Source organism: Chroicocephalus ridibundus, chromosome 3, assembly GCF_963924245.1.
Source record: "Chroicocephalus ridibundus chromosome 3, bChrRid1.1, whole genome shotgun sequence".
In the NCBI taxonomy this organism is placed as follows: Eukaryota; Metazoa; Chordata; class Aves; order Charadriiformes; family Laridae; genus Chroicocephalus; species Chroicocephalus ridibundus.
The window spans coordinates 61,616,697-61,631,659 of record NC_086286.1 but is presented as its reverse complement, the minus strand read 5'-3'; the positions used below and the strand labels follow the sequence as shown (position 1 = coordinate 61,631,659).

The window sequence follows — 14,963 nt, the reverse complement described above, 5'->3', positions numbered from 1 at the left end:
GAACCCGAGCGGGAGCGAGAACAAGACCTGGATGTCCCCTGGGACTCCTCTCCGCTGCTGGTCTGAGGCACGCCTGATCTTGACAGCCCAAGCAGCTTGAAGACCACCTCAGGTTAGGGAGCAAATAGGTACTTTAAGCATTTAGACACTGTAGTGATGAGTGCGGTATAAATAGCAGCAGACAGATTTATACCCCTCATTCTCAGAAACTGCTCAGAATTGTTTTCCATTTGAAAGAAATGGAAAGAATAAAAACACAGGCAATAGATCTGTGCCTGCTGAGACTCATTTCCTCACGCTCAGCAGCCGCCCCTCTGCGGTGGCAGAAGCGAGAATCCCGTGGCCGGTCCTGGCGCTGGGAGCCCGGCTGACAGGGGGCTAGCAGGGGCTGCTTGCTCTTCAGAGCCATGAAGGGCCCCAAGTTGGACGTAAACGCAGGAAAGCAAACGTGTCTGCTCTGCCCCATCCACTTCCCAGCCTCAAAGCAACTAGCTCTCAGCACCGACTCTAAAGAAAGGCCAGACTGATAAAGAACAAAAAGAAAATCCATAAAATGTAGAGCGTAACCACTGCCTAGCTATTCAGATGAGGTGCATTTGCACTAAAAAACATGACAGTCAACATTACTGGGAGCAGCTGTGACAACTGTCTCAGAGATGCAAATGCTGGACTAGAGGCAGAATTGCTCCTCCAAAAGACCAAACATGCCACTCAGCGCTGGAGGCTTTGGGATCCACGGCCCATTCACGAACTCTGAGGCATATGACAATAATATTCCGGCTTATGTTTCGATGTCACTCAGGAGCGGGCTGCGGAGACGGTAAGTGCCTGCATTATAATGAACACTTTCTGCTTGACAGCAAGGATTCAGTGACTCAAGATTGTAAACAAACAGCAATTCCATGTTAACACGGGGCACTGCCACTTCCACTGTGTACGCCTGAGGCACCGCTATCAGAATACTTCAAGTAGATCTGAACCATCTAAGATTTTTATAAATACTTGGGAAAGAAAAAAATAATAAAGGCAGGGGTAGTCCTGACTGCACCACGCAGCTCCCAGTGGGATAACCCTTTAGGAGGAGGCTTGGCAAACTTTGAGAGACATTAATAGTGCATGGAAGATTTATGCTAGGCAACGTAATTTTGAATACATTTATACAAGGTCTTTAATTTTTTACATCGATAATAACTTCAGTTATCTGGCAGGAGCCTTATCCTGCACAGGCAGATGTGCAAGCACGATTGGGAGTGAAAGCCTAGAACAGTACGTGTACGACGTACAGAGAAATCATTTTCATCTGCATCCTTAGGGAATATGGACTTGGGAGTTTTTCAAATTCGCTTGAAATTATTAGCCTCTGCAAACATTAATGCTTTTATTAGTTCACTTTTTTAAGTTTACTTCTGGTCTTTTTCTCTATTGAAAAAAAAACGTAAAGCAACACTTTTGTTTCACAAAGGAAAACAATTTTGTAAACAAGACCAATGCTAAACATATTCAAACAAGTAATGAACTTGCAAGAGAAGTGGCCATTATGCTAATTATCAGGGGGTGCTACAAATTATCCAGGTGCTGGACACGAAAGTATCACAACAAAATGTTTTCAGTCAAACTGTCATTTTATCCTTAGAAGTGATCTGAAATGTAAAAAGAGGTTAAGCACCCAAATACCTTTGAAGACTTGAACTGAACTCTTAATTTGGGTATCTAACTCCTATTGATTGGGAGCTGATGACAGGACTTTAAAAACCTTTGAAGATCCTGTCTGCCATGCTTTTAAAGTTTCGTTGTCATGAAAAGGAATGACCTTAAAGATTTTCCATTTCTTTCCTTTAAATGATATTAATCCTTCTCTCTTTCAAGCAGTATCGTAGCTGGGATTCTTGGAAGACACTTTAAATAACACATGAAGAGACTTTTGTATTTTCTTAGGGAAGGGAAACTTCAACAAAAGAAAAACAACCTATTTTCTTTTTAAACGTAAATTCTACAGCTATTTAAGAGAGGGGAAAAAACCCAACATATTTTTTTCACTGACAGACTATTGCCTCCTTTGACGCAATGATACGCCGATGGAAGTTTAAACAGGGATGACTATTTCCCATGTTTTGTATAGTATTGTTGCTGCATTGGTGAGATAACTCCACCTGCCAAAACTTATGCAAAGCAAATACTATGGATGTTTCGTAATATTTTTATTATGCAGGATCACAGCAAATACGATAATGCACATTAAAAGGATAGATGCTGCCACACTAGTTCTTTCACCTAGATTTAACAGAGGAGCAAAATGGTATTGAAATTTATATAGCTATCTTGTAAAGTTAGTTGTTAAAACTCCTAAAACCAGCAGCCTACCTAATACTATATGTTTGCTATTTAAAAAAAAATAAATAAAGCCACTTGAAGAGGTGAGAGAATTTAAAAATGCTTAATAGCACAGTTGTAAGCTGGTTTTCTATTTTAAAAATTATCTCAGAAATGCTTTTAGACATTTTGCATGAGACTTTGAAAATCTATGCTTGAAATAGAGTCAGGAGAGACTGCACTGCACCTTTGGAAAAGATGGATTGAGAAAAGTATACTAAATGGCGATTAAATTATGACTACAGCCATGAAATCTGCAGTTAAAGTGTAAGAAGTAAATTCCTTAGAGCCAGCATAGCAAGAAAGAGCAAACCTTTGATATCCTGCTGAGGAGGGGTCCTTACAATGAATTACGGCCCAAATCAGTAACATTTTGAAACATGCTGAGGGCTCTCTGCTCCCATTGCTGTAATGACACTGGAGGATGCTCAGCAGTGGTACCCTGTACCAATTGGACAATACCTCACAGAATTGTGCCTGAACAATTGAATCAAGAAAGCACTTCAGCGATAACAAGTTCCCCCTGGGAAATTACTAGTTAAGGAGGGAAGGAGGGATATCAGCACAGGAATTTTAAGATGCGTAAGGAACTGGGAAATGGTGGGGGGGCCGGGGAACTGATCACGGCCTGTGTTGAAAGGGCAGCATCAGGCTGGAGGAAGGTCAGAAGTTAAAGAACACGTAGGTTTTCTTTGGGATAATTCACAGTTTAATTTAGGTACTAAGAGCTACGATTGGATTAATGACATTGGCTGATTACAAAGGAGGGAAACTTAGTCAATATAGATGATCAAAATACTATCTAAGAAACTGGACCACCTTTTGGGTTGGAGTAACAAACCTGCAAATGTTTATACTCACAGACCAGAAACAGGCCTTTTCTAACTGAAGAGCTGTAGGGTTATCAGTTAGAAATGGGAGAAGGAAGGAAAATCTGACCACATTTGTTGACCTACAAATGGTTATAACCTACAAACAGTTATTTCATGTCACCCTGAACCAAATAAATGTATTATTAGGATGAATTAGGAGAACTGTTTCCAGTAGAGGTATGGAAACATAATGCCATTGCTGACATGTCAGTGGTGAGCCTTCACACAGACAAACCCGGAACAAGCCTAATGCTAACTGGAAGGGGAACTGAGAATGGCTACAGCATGACGTGAGGAGGCTGAAAGAGCGAGTATTATTTAGCATGGCAAAAACTAAAGCTGTGATTTTGTGCTTCTTTTTAAAAATCTATTTGCTGATAAATATCAGGGAGGAAAAAGAGCACGATGTTTAGGAAGATAATCAAACCACTACTGGAACTTGAGACAACTTCCTTTTAGGAATAATGAGGTCCAGGAAACCTAGCAATTAAGATGAAATATGATAAAATAATGGGATTATATCACACAGTCAATGTGACAGTAAAGGTTCAGAGACCGGAAGGGACATTCTGGGTCTTGGATCCCTACATCAAAAATGAAAGATCATAAATAGGCTTCTATACAGGATTGCTTTAAATGAGCTTTTCAGGAAATTGGAAGTGAGGTGCAAATGACCTCAAAGGAAAGAAATTTTTCAATGGGTAGCATAAAGGGAAACTGGTCATGTGGTTTGTGTTATCTCTTTCATCTTACAAAGCCTATGACCCCTTAAGAAGAAAGATTATTTTCTTCCTTAATTTATGTATTGTAACTAAGTTTCCTGTTGTATCAACAGTATTTTTTAAATGACTTATTCATCGGAGTAAAAAGCAAGGGTTGCCTGCATATCCCACCGGATTAAGACACGCAAAATATTACAACCTTCCTTGTATCGACACATGAACGTGAGCACAGCTGCTTTAAAAGGCCAGCAACACGAGGACCTTTTCAGACACAGCAGCCGCGGCCTCACTGAGCCACTCTGGGGATGGGATACGTGGAGTCAAGCGTGCTTGAACCAAGCCTTCGGGCTCTGCTCAGCACCACGCTGCAGGTAATAACCCCTTGCTAGTGACAGCAATGCTGGTAATCCACTGCCGCCTGCCCACCGAGATGATTTCCACCTTTCTGACCTGGGAGCTTGGGTCCAAGGCCGGAGCCTTCCTGCCTTGGGATGCTCTCAGTGGCCAGCTGTGTGGCTTGCTGCAGATGAGACTGCAAGTGGCTGATTTGTTTCACCGCAACAACGAAAAAGGTCTGTAAATACGAAGATTATCAAGCCAGGCTTACGGATGCTCCACATTACAAAAGGTTATCAAGACTGTTTGTTGTGCCTGGCCCAGATTTTCCGTATTACCTTTTAAAACAAATGCGTCCCGCTCCAAAGACACAAGATTGCCTAACATACATGAGTATCACTCACAACCCACAAAAAATCAACAAAAGGCAAAACCCCAATTCTCTTCTCATTAAAGTACATAATTCTCAGACTATTAATCCTTGGAAATTACACTTAATTTTCTTTTCATATTTGTGTTACACTTACCATATCAAGGACTGGGTTGTGAGCAAGTTCCAGAGATGTCACTGTAACCTAAGTGCTAAATTGCTCTCAAACCTCCATTAAAAAATGCAACACTGAGCTAAGGTGGCCTGCAGAACCCTAGCTCTGACTTTTCTCCGCACACATGCAATGGCATAAACATCTTAATTTCATGACCAGAAGCTACTTGTTTGACATGATATAACATTTAATTCAAAGCAAAGCTGACACTGACAGGATGAGGTAGCTATTCGGTATTTTGTTTCACACTCATTATTCAGCATGTAGTCCCAAGGTATTACTTATGGAACACCGTCCAAATGTCACCCTCACTACAGAATAACTCATCATATTAGGGACTTTTTTTAAAAAAAGAATTAAGTAGCTGCAACTGGTGTCTGCCAAATTAGACATCCAAGTTTTATTCACAGGCTGTGCATCCTCTGAGTAAGGTATAAAGTGAAATAATTGTTAGTACTGCTTAAACTGATGACGGGCAAGGGGCAGGAAAGCAAATATGTTGCCCCCAAGGCCAAACCTCACTTTGCTCGGGAGGGGAGGGAGAGCAGCAGCAGCCGCTCCAAGAGGGTCTGTCTCATCCAGGCCCCATCCAGAAGCCACCTCTGCCTTTGGACCCAAGTGAAGCACCACAGCATTTTTCTTCCTGAGATTTTTGGCAACAAGCCCAAAGCAAGCTGTCAATGGAAATCTTCAAAAGGCTGTGACTCACCCGAATAACGAATGGATTTCCAGTAGGCCGCAGCAAGCACCTGTCTGCCTGAGGACTATTCCTCTCCAACAAATTTCAAAATCCTACCCCAAACCAGGAAGGCACTAGAGCTCCTCAAAATTAAGGATGCATCATTTATTTATTTATATAAGCGAAGGCATAAGTTGGTCTAACTCTAGGGATCACTGCTTCTCTAGCCCCAATAACATCCACCCCAGACCTGTAATTTCACTTCACAGTTATGAGAAGTTTCATCTGGGGGGGGTCAAATTCTTTCTGCTTTCACCTCTGCCTAACTCCGTGCTCATTTAACGCATTATTCCCATTAAGCTCAGGAGAGTTCCCAGCCCAGGGTATTTCTGCTGGAGGCCGATCGAGAATGGCGCAGCCCAGGATAGCAACCAGTTAAATCTTTTCTAATCCCCGCATTCAGAAATGGTGGCGCACAGCGGCTGGCACGCAGGAACTGAATAGAGCAGGCAAGCTCGTATTTCTCTCACCAGGCCAAATTAATAAAAACAAAACCTGATTTCTCCTTCTCGTTTTCCTATTCTTCCTGCTCCCCAATATTTTTCCTCTTTCAAACAATTTATTTTTTTTTCTTGTTTGAGAAGCTTAATGTTTGGCTGCCTTCTGAAGAAACGGGCACAGTGACAGATGAAAGGCCGTATTCATCGCCTAATTCAGAATAGGGAAAAACCGACTGCTGTGCATTTAAGATTCTAACAACCTTGCAATTTTGTATAGCCGTTTTCCCCAACCCGTTCTTTTGAAGAAATCTGCTTTTATTCTGTTAATAACTAACCACAGTTGCAACAGCATGGATCCGATTAGCAGTTCTTACGCTACAAAGGAGCGGGGGGGGGAGGGCTGTGAACAGGGTTGCCAATTTGTCCACCTGGGTCCCCAGGAGAAAGATTAGATGAGGCGCTTGCTCCTTTCTTCCCCACTCGCTCGCTGCTCCGCACTAGACAGACCTCTTCAAAGCTCAGCCGCTGACTTCATTTCCGCCCTCCCCCCCCCCGCAAAGTCTCATTTAACCGCCCCTCCACATGTTTTGCACTCTGTGTCACCGCGTCCCTCCAAAGCGATAGCGTGAATTGGGATGAGAGGGGTTGGGAAAGGCTGCAGCCACAGCTTGCCCAGCGCTTTCTCTCACACCTCTACGGGGGCCTCTGAATTGCTTTTAGATTTTGTAAATTATATTTTCTTAAATTTGTGCAAACCAATGAAAAAAAGTGTCTATGTTCTTTAGGGAACAATCCAAACCCTGTAATCATACCGTATTTTTTTACTCTGTCCTGTTAAGACTTTCATAAAAATGATAGTTTTGCTTGCATTTAGACGGAAGTAGAAGATTGCAAAGGGTTGCATGGACTTAGTCATTCGTAATTACCTGGGACACGACACTACATGTTTGTTAATGCAAAAAGCATATGCTTCGGCTAGAGAAAAAACATTCTCAATTTCTGTATAAAATGTCAATTAACCAGAATATAAACCTGTAATTGATGCAAGTGCTAAATATCTAAAAGCTCTTAACAAAGGACAGAGTAGTATTTCTTTCTTATATTTGGCTCATTTCTTCCTTCTAGAAATGAAACCTACCCCGCCACACACCTGAAACTTAAGACCTCAGGATTCCATTTAGGGAGTTAATCCAAGCTCCAAAAGGAGTAATTTTTCATTACCAATGCTTGTTCTCTAGACTGCATTTATAACTATGAGGAGTTTTTCTCTAAGCTGTTCCTCATTGTGACTACAATTTTTAAGAGCCTGAGAAGCACAACAAATGTACCAGACGTACGCTTCCAGCATTTGCCATCTAATAAAAATCTTAACTCCTAATTTTAACATTGCCAATTTTCAACAAAACCATATTATCAACTTTCATTTATAATATTTGCGGTGCGAAAACATGCAAGATCCCAAAGAAAGGGTGAATGCGAACTGCAATTGCTTTTCTTATCCGTCTTTCTTTTCCCTTGATCCAGCTACGTATAAGAATTGCTCAGAATAAATATTCATCATCAGGGGGCATTAACTCAAAAGACCAGTAGCGATGGAGTTTCACTCCTCCCTACTCCTCCTGACTCTCTCAGGTTCAGACAAGCAGGTGGAAACTAGAGTAGTGCTGGTATCTGAGAACGAACTATATTGCTAGTCCTGCCTGCTACTTCTCCTAGTAATTCATTGCCTGTGAGTAACAGATGCTTTAGTAGAAAAATGTATGTGCTGTCATATATACTACCCTCAAAAGGAAAAAACTCTTAGATAATCTAGTTTTTCTTACTGTGTTACACTGCATATTACACAGCTCTGGACTCAACGGTTCTCGGGGCTGGGGGAGAAAAGGGCAAGTCGAATGCATAAAGGATAAAAGCACCTTGAAGCAAACCCGCTTCCAAAAACCATTTGGTGGGTCTGATCTTCCTGAAGACAAGATCTATCATGCCATATTTAATCTCACCCGACAACGATAAGCTCCAAAGACCGGTGCAGAAGCGGAGCAATTCTTCATGTATTTTTAATCAACTGAGAACTTTCATCCGGCGAGCTCCCTCCGCAAGGTCACACACACCACGCGCGGCCACGTGCCTCTCATGCAGTTTGCAAAAGCCAACTTCTATGTCAGCTTCTGTTTGGAAGGGGGAGTATCAACATTAGCAACCCCTGGTTATATCATTTATAAACATGCAGATGTGGATTATTAAAGATTAATGCATTTTGGGATTGGTGTCGGCATTCCGTTTGTCTCACGCCGAAACCAATTCTGTTCTTCATTAGTCAACGACAACCCACATCACCCTGTTGTGGAAGAAAAATCAAAGGTGCAAGCGTGAATTGAGAATAAGTGATGAAACTGATTACTAAGAAACTTAACGGCTGTAATCAATCAACACATCACAATAACTTGAGTCCACTGTTATCTGGAGATGGGGAACGAACAGAAAAGCTCGCTGTCAGAGTGAGTTGTTCTTTTGTGTTTGCTTTCTAAAAACCCACTTTGCAATTTGACATCCATATCTACCTATGGAGCGATGCTGTCAAAGGGCCGTTCAAATCTTTCAAGCTGCAGCTCAACCTGCATGAATTCTGTCCCTAAGGAAGAGAGAGAATATCTTGCCTTTCATTAATTTTTAAAAAAATATTATCTGGAGGTAGAGGAAATGTTCTTTTTTTTGAGACTAAATGGCTATTTTCTAGCTGGCCCAGAATTAATTCAAGCCATCTTTGCAATTTTTCAGGTTCCTTCTAAGGGACGCACCACGTAGCTGTCTAGTCAAACCTGACACTAACTATGAAGCATGAAGGCCTCTTTAAATATCTCTAATGGCAGTGACACACAGTCCACAGAAAAACTGAAAACTGCAGCAGCCTATCCCACCACAGAAACCAAACCACCTCCTACATTTACGCTCTATTTTATCTAGGTGTAACAACCATTAGTCAACAACAATAAAAACATACTGATGGAAACATGAAAGACTTTTCCCATCTACTCATCAATCACTGCTTAGCATTGCAAAGGACAAGGGAGTGAAAGACAACCTTTTAATTTATGGTAATACACAAATGAATGCTCTATTTGGCAACACAAAGAAGGAAAGAGAATTTATGCTTGTGTAGTGAAATAATAACTACAGAATAAAAAAACCAACAAGTGTTCAAAACCAAATATACACCGTATTAGATTTCTTGACAGAAACACTAGTGGGTTGAGCAAAAAAGTTAGAAAGAAATGCACAGATTAATGATTAAATGTAAACAATAATTGCCCAATGATGGCTTTAAAGTATACATCTAAAACTAACAACAAACATACCTGTCAAATCTTGGCGGCTGTGGTTAAGTGTATTTGAATTTTGTTACGTGAACCAGAGCACATGCATAATTATGCAAAGATTTTAATTGGATTTCAACAGCCGTCATACTCTAGGTGGATTTGTACCAGCACGAGGCCACCAATCACTTACAGAGCTACAAGAAGCGGCCTGCCGTAGGCGTGCTGCCACGGCACGCACAGCCACAGCTGCCCCACCATGCTGCTCCTTCGGCAGCTGTCGGGATGGCGAAAACAGGCCCGGCAGGAATCAACAAAAAGGACAATGCAGGTATGGGGCAGAGCACGGCTATGGGGATGCGGGTGCTACTATCTGGTCTTCTGGGGAAGGTTTGCATGAAGCCTTGGTAGGGTGCTGGATGAGCCTCAGTGCCGTGCTCCTCGGACCCTGCAGGGTGTTCAGCCCATGGGGCAGAAATGTTCATCACTGGCTTACACCGCAATTAAACACCGAAACTGAAACGTGTGACCAAGAAATATCAACATTGATAAACCAGACATTAAGCAACTGAAAACGCTTAAAACTAAACACCAAGAACTACCCCTAAAAATAACCACCCAGGGCATACTGGGTTTGGTGACTTACTGTTTTTCTATCTGACGCTTAACTTAGAGCTGATAAAAAACAGCAGGTTGATGGTGCTGGAATATGAAACCCTCTGTCATCAGGAAAACCTAACAGGAGAAACTCGAACAGCGTGTCTCTGTCTCATTTCATCGCCTGCACCTGTTCTGGGAAGACCACCTCTGCAGAGAAGGACACCTCCCCGATCCCTCTGGCCAGGCTGCGAGTACGATAGCAGTTTTGACAGCGGCTTTTGTAGCACAAGCTTTCCTCAAGAAACCTGACCGAAACTATTTAGTTATTTCACGAAGCCTTCAGACAACAGATTATTCATCAGTTGTGACCTGGGCTGAATTCTAGCAGGTATCACAGGTTAGATGCTCCATATGCTAGAAGCAATGCCTCAAGGTAGAGCGCCTTACAATTTGCTTATTTTTCCTCTTATCAAAAGACAGAAAAACTCTCAATGTTCTTCAAGCCCTTTAAAAGAAAGGATTTTAAACCACTGCTATGAGAAACATTCACATATTTCATTTGTAAGCATTCTAGATTTGCAAAACTGCTGAATAGATGTTTTGTGCACTAGCAGTGATTAAGAACATAGCTACGTCAATGGCATTTTGTGTTTTGTTTTTTTCTGCTCCGGATGCCAATGAACAGCATGCATCTTCCTTGCAACAAGCTGTTGCAAGATTTTTGCCTCCAGAGAAGCCAAGGGGGAAATATTGATAGATGTATTAAAATAATCTTTCTAGACAGGGGGATCATATCCATTTTGCAAGGATATAATCCCCTTTCTTCTTTTGCAATTAATTTAGGGTATCTGTAAAACTTCAACAAAAAATAGAGTATTACAAATTCACTTTTATATGGTAGTCTTCTCTCCCTCAAATAATGTTTGAAAGAGTCCATTCTATATAACATACTAGTAATGGGGATCAATGGACTAAGCATGTGGAAGAGCTCAATCCCAAGCAAAAGATTTTTCTCAATTCTTGTTTAAAACACTATCTGTACGATTGGCTTGTCTTACTGCAGCCTCTTCTGGAAGCAGTTAAACTCTTAGGCTTCTCCTGTTATAAGGCATGAAAGAAAGCATCACTCCTATTCAGATTTTTGCATTAAAATGTCCTTTTGGAGTATGATAGACTATTGCTCATTTTAGCCTTTTCTCAGCATTTTAGTCACCCTAGTCTATCCACACATTGACTAACATGCACATCAAGGCAAGATTTCCTGTTACAGCTCTTTCTGGGCATCGCATTCCCCTCTTGCTCCTTTTTTGCCTGGAGTGCTAGCTCTAATTCTGTAATTCTGACAGTCCTGGATTTCAAGCTAGCTAGCTGATCAATACAGGAGGGTAAGAGCTCCAGGTTTGCAAAGAATAGAGTTGATCACTGAATGCAACACACCCATTGACTCATATTATTTATCGGAATTAAAAATTTGGGGTCTTTTTAATCAGAGGAGGGTGGTGACCACTGGTTAGCGTAAATTAAGATGACTGGCAATAACATTCCTAAGTGAGAGTGTCCATGCATGGATTTCTTCTGAAAATTGTAACTGCAGCTGTATCCAAGCTACTTGGTGAAAGAAGACACCAGTACAATTGCAATAAAAACAACAATGCAGCTGATGCTTAACAGAGTGAAAATAAGCTCGTTTGTTCAGAGACTAAATGTAACATGAATTAAAAGCGTAAGTCAAAATACTGATATTGGAAAAAAATACTTTTACGGATTTGTAAAGACAGCATTTGCTATTCATTGTTAGTATAGCATACCCTTCTCTTCTATACAGATAAAAATTGCTGCACAGGTTTAAAAATAATAGAATCTATTAGCTCGTTCAAAATCTGCTTGTCCATCATGGGTTAAGGGATTCCTGGCCTATCAGCAATCTTCTGCAGAACTCTTAATATTAAAAATTTTTGCTGCTTACACCGCAAGGGAGAAAGAGCTGACAAAAGCCTTTGGCCAGTGAGATCAAAATTGGGGATGGGGGGGAGAAAGGGGAGTTTAGCTTATTTACATTTTTGCTTTGTTAGTAAACTGGAACGGTTGGAGGAGGAAGGAAAGAAAAAAAAAAAAGAGAGAAAAGTGAAATTAACAGCCACTAAATCTTCTGGCAACAGCAGTGCATTTTGATGATGTGCTGCGTCAGCTTCCACTAATGGTTTAGGGTTGAATCAGGCACAGTTCAAGACCCAAAGAAGTGCAGGGCATCACATCTCATTCTTTGGAATAACACGTACCCTAATTATGAAGATGGCTACAAAATAAAGAGATCAGGGTTTCTGGCAAAGCAGAATAATGATCTACTTAACAGGAAATCAGAACGCCATTTTGAATCCCTAAAAATCATAAAGGAGTAGGATTTCAGTCCTGTAATAAATGTGCATCTGAACGAGAAGTGTCACCATTTTAGAGAGAAAACTATCTTTCTGAACAAAACGCGTCAAAGTTGCTTTTTCTGCTCGTAGGGGTTAATCTCCCTGGTCTATTCCGGTAACGCGGATGGAAACAAAGGCAGTGTATGTGTGTGCCACTTACCACACAAAATATTCGTCCAGTATTTCAAGAGAGCACAGGAAGGAAATGCCCACTGAGCTAGGGATGTGCCAATGTCACTGCTGCCTGTGCCAGTCCATTCCCGTGAAATTCGCGGCGTGCAGCAGAAAGCAATGCGGGGCGGCAGGCTTGCGGTGGGGTGGGGAGACAGCTTAAACAGGCAGTGGAAGAGAATCAGCCATTTGGGAGGTTTAATAGGGGGGCTGTTTGTTTGTCTGCCCTTTTGATGTTAAATTAGTCTTCAATTTTGTTGCAAGGAAGGAGGCACTGGGAAGAGGATGCTTCTCTTCCAGTAAACCCTGGGAAAGCAACACCTTTATTTTAACGGCCTTCCCACCACGAACCCCCTGCAACATTTTGGCTTTCCCTAGCCATAGCTATCAGCAACACAACAGCTGCTCATTTTACAATGACTTGCTGGAGAGAGAATGATTGAAAGAGCCAATCTATGTCACAGGGAGAAGCTGTGGCACAACATTGCAGGAGGTAATAGGAGAGGAATGAGGTCAGAACAAACAAGGGTAGGGTGAGAACGGAGAGGAAAATAGCAGCGAACAAAATTATTAAAGGCGAGACGCTGTACTACACAATTTATGTTCAAAAACAGCCACGACCTGAACGCTGCGAACAGCCACAGAAATGCAAACAAGCTCTGCGTTACTTTTTCATAGGGTCTTGTGAATATGGCTGATGAAAAAAGCTACCCAAGTCCTAGTAATGAAGCACAATGGTGAAAGCACAGCCTAATTCATATGGCTCGAAAGCCCCAGCACCCGGCGGCATCCCACCAGTCACAGGGTTTTAAATAGCAGCCCGGCTCGGGTCATTTTCTAGCTTGAGAAACGCAGTGGTGGTGGCGGCGGCAGCAGCAGCAGCAGCAATGCTCCCGCAGCTGCCCGGCTCCCCTCCGGAGAGTGCTGTGTTAGCTCACGCCTGGGAGTTCACCTTTAGCAGAAGAGCTGCAGAATCCAGGAGCTTGCCTGTGCTGGGGAAACAGCGGCTGGTGATTTTGATTTAGCGCCATTCATAAAAATCCTTCCTGAGGAGGAGTTGCTTTTGTGTTACCATGGCAGACCAAAAAACCACCACGCAAAATGGTGGTGCGGTTTGTATGAAGAGGCAACACTTTTCATTAGGCCAGTCACAAAAATGAGCTTTTGGGCTCAGCTGAAGTGAGAAAGGGACTCTGACCCTGACCTTTGGGCCCACAACCCTTCTTATTTTTACCCCACAGGGATCAATTGGTTTCATAAAAGTTATTACTTTCCCCTACACACTATATTTTTCCCATCCTTATCTACCATGGCTACAATAAAGCTATTTTCAACGTCACAACACTTTTTCCCTATTCAGCAATCAGGCTGCTAAAACGTCAATCCATTTACTTGCTGAATCCGACTGTGGGAAAATGTTACCTTTCCAGTAGGTGGACTATCTGGCTTTACTCAACAACTGGGATGGGCTTCTGCACCACGTACTGGGAAACGCGCTGCAAATACAAAGCTACCATACTGCAAATAGTGCAAATACTCTGGCCCTGCCACTGCCCCTGCTATTCCTGCCCCACCTGAGCACATGCTGCCGGTCAGAGCGGCCGGAGAGGGAAGAAATGACTGCAGGGCACACAGGCAGCATCAGGGCTCAACACGCTCAGGCCACGTTCAGCATGCAACATTCCTGCGTCCACTGAGCTTATTCCCCTTTGCTTATCTAGTTTAACCTCTCTATGCAAACAGGCACCTACACTTCACACAGATACCTTTGTATTGAATACCGAAACACACGCTACTTACTGAATTTTAACCTGCATTTGGTTTACAGCACATCTAACGAAAAAGCATCACTGCTTTTGTTTCTTTTAACTGAGCTCCATGTTGATGTTTTCGTGGTTTTGAAGCAACTGGTGTTATCCCTGGGGTAATGTCAGCACTCTCCTACTCTTAGGAATTCCCCTAGTATTCCAAATGTCAGAAAATAATCAAAAACTTGAGCATCAGAAAGAGAATTAAACTAATCTGAAATACCAAATACACACTGCTGCCTGACCACCTGCAAGTAACAGGGCAGATGGGTGGGGACTAGGTAAGAACTGGAATTAACGTGCGCCTTTTTTGTCTTCTGGGTATCTTAACAGATTTCCACAAACTTCTGAATGTACATGAATGACTCTGTGTCATACTCCGTGTGGCACAAGAGAGCGAGTGGCAAGCATGCCACTGGCATTTCAATTATTACTGGTAGGGCTGGATTCCTAGTAACTTGTTGACCTCTGCAAATATTAAGAAATATCTCATACAATATTCTGTACTCGTGTCCAAAACTACATTATCACAAAACAGGGTTGGAAAACCTCTGCTTCATCCTCCAGGCCTGAAATCACCATACAAGTCCAAAAGCCCAAACCAACAAAAATCCACAGTAAAAACAAAG

General features: G+C 42.1%; 1 protein-coding gene across 4 annotated transcripts in view; it reads right to left on the bottom strand.

Annotated features, from left to right (window-relative positions):
* Positions 1 to 14,963, bottom strand: part of ARID1B (AT-rich interaction domain 1B) — a 335,932-nt gene that overhangs the window by 87,325 nt on the left and 233,644 nt on the right. The gene's annotated exons all lie outside the window — the stretch shown is intronic.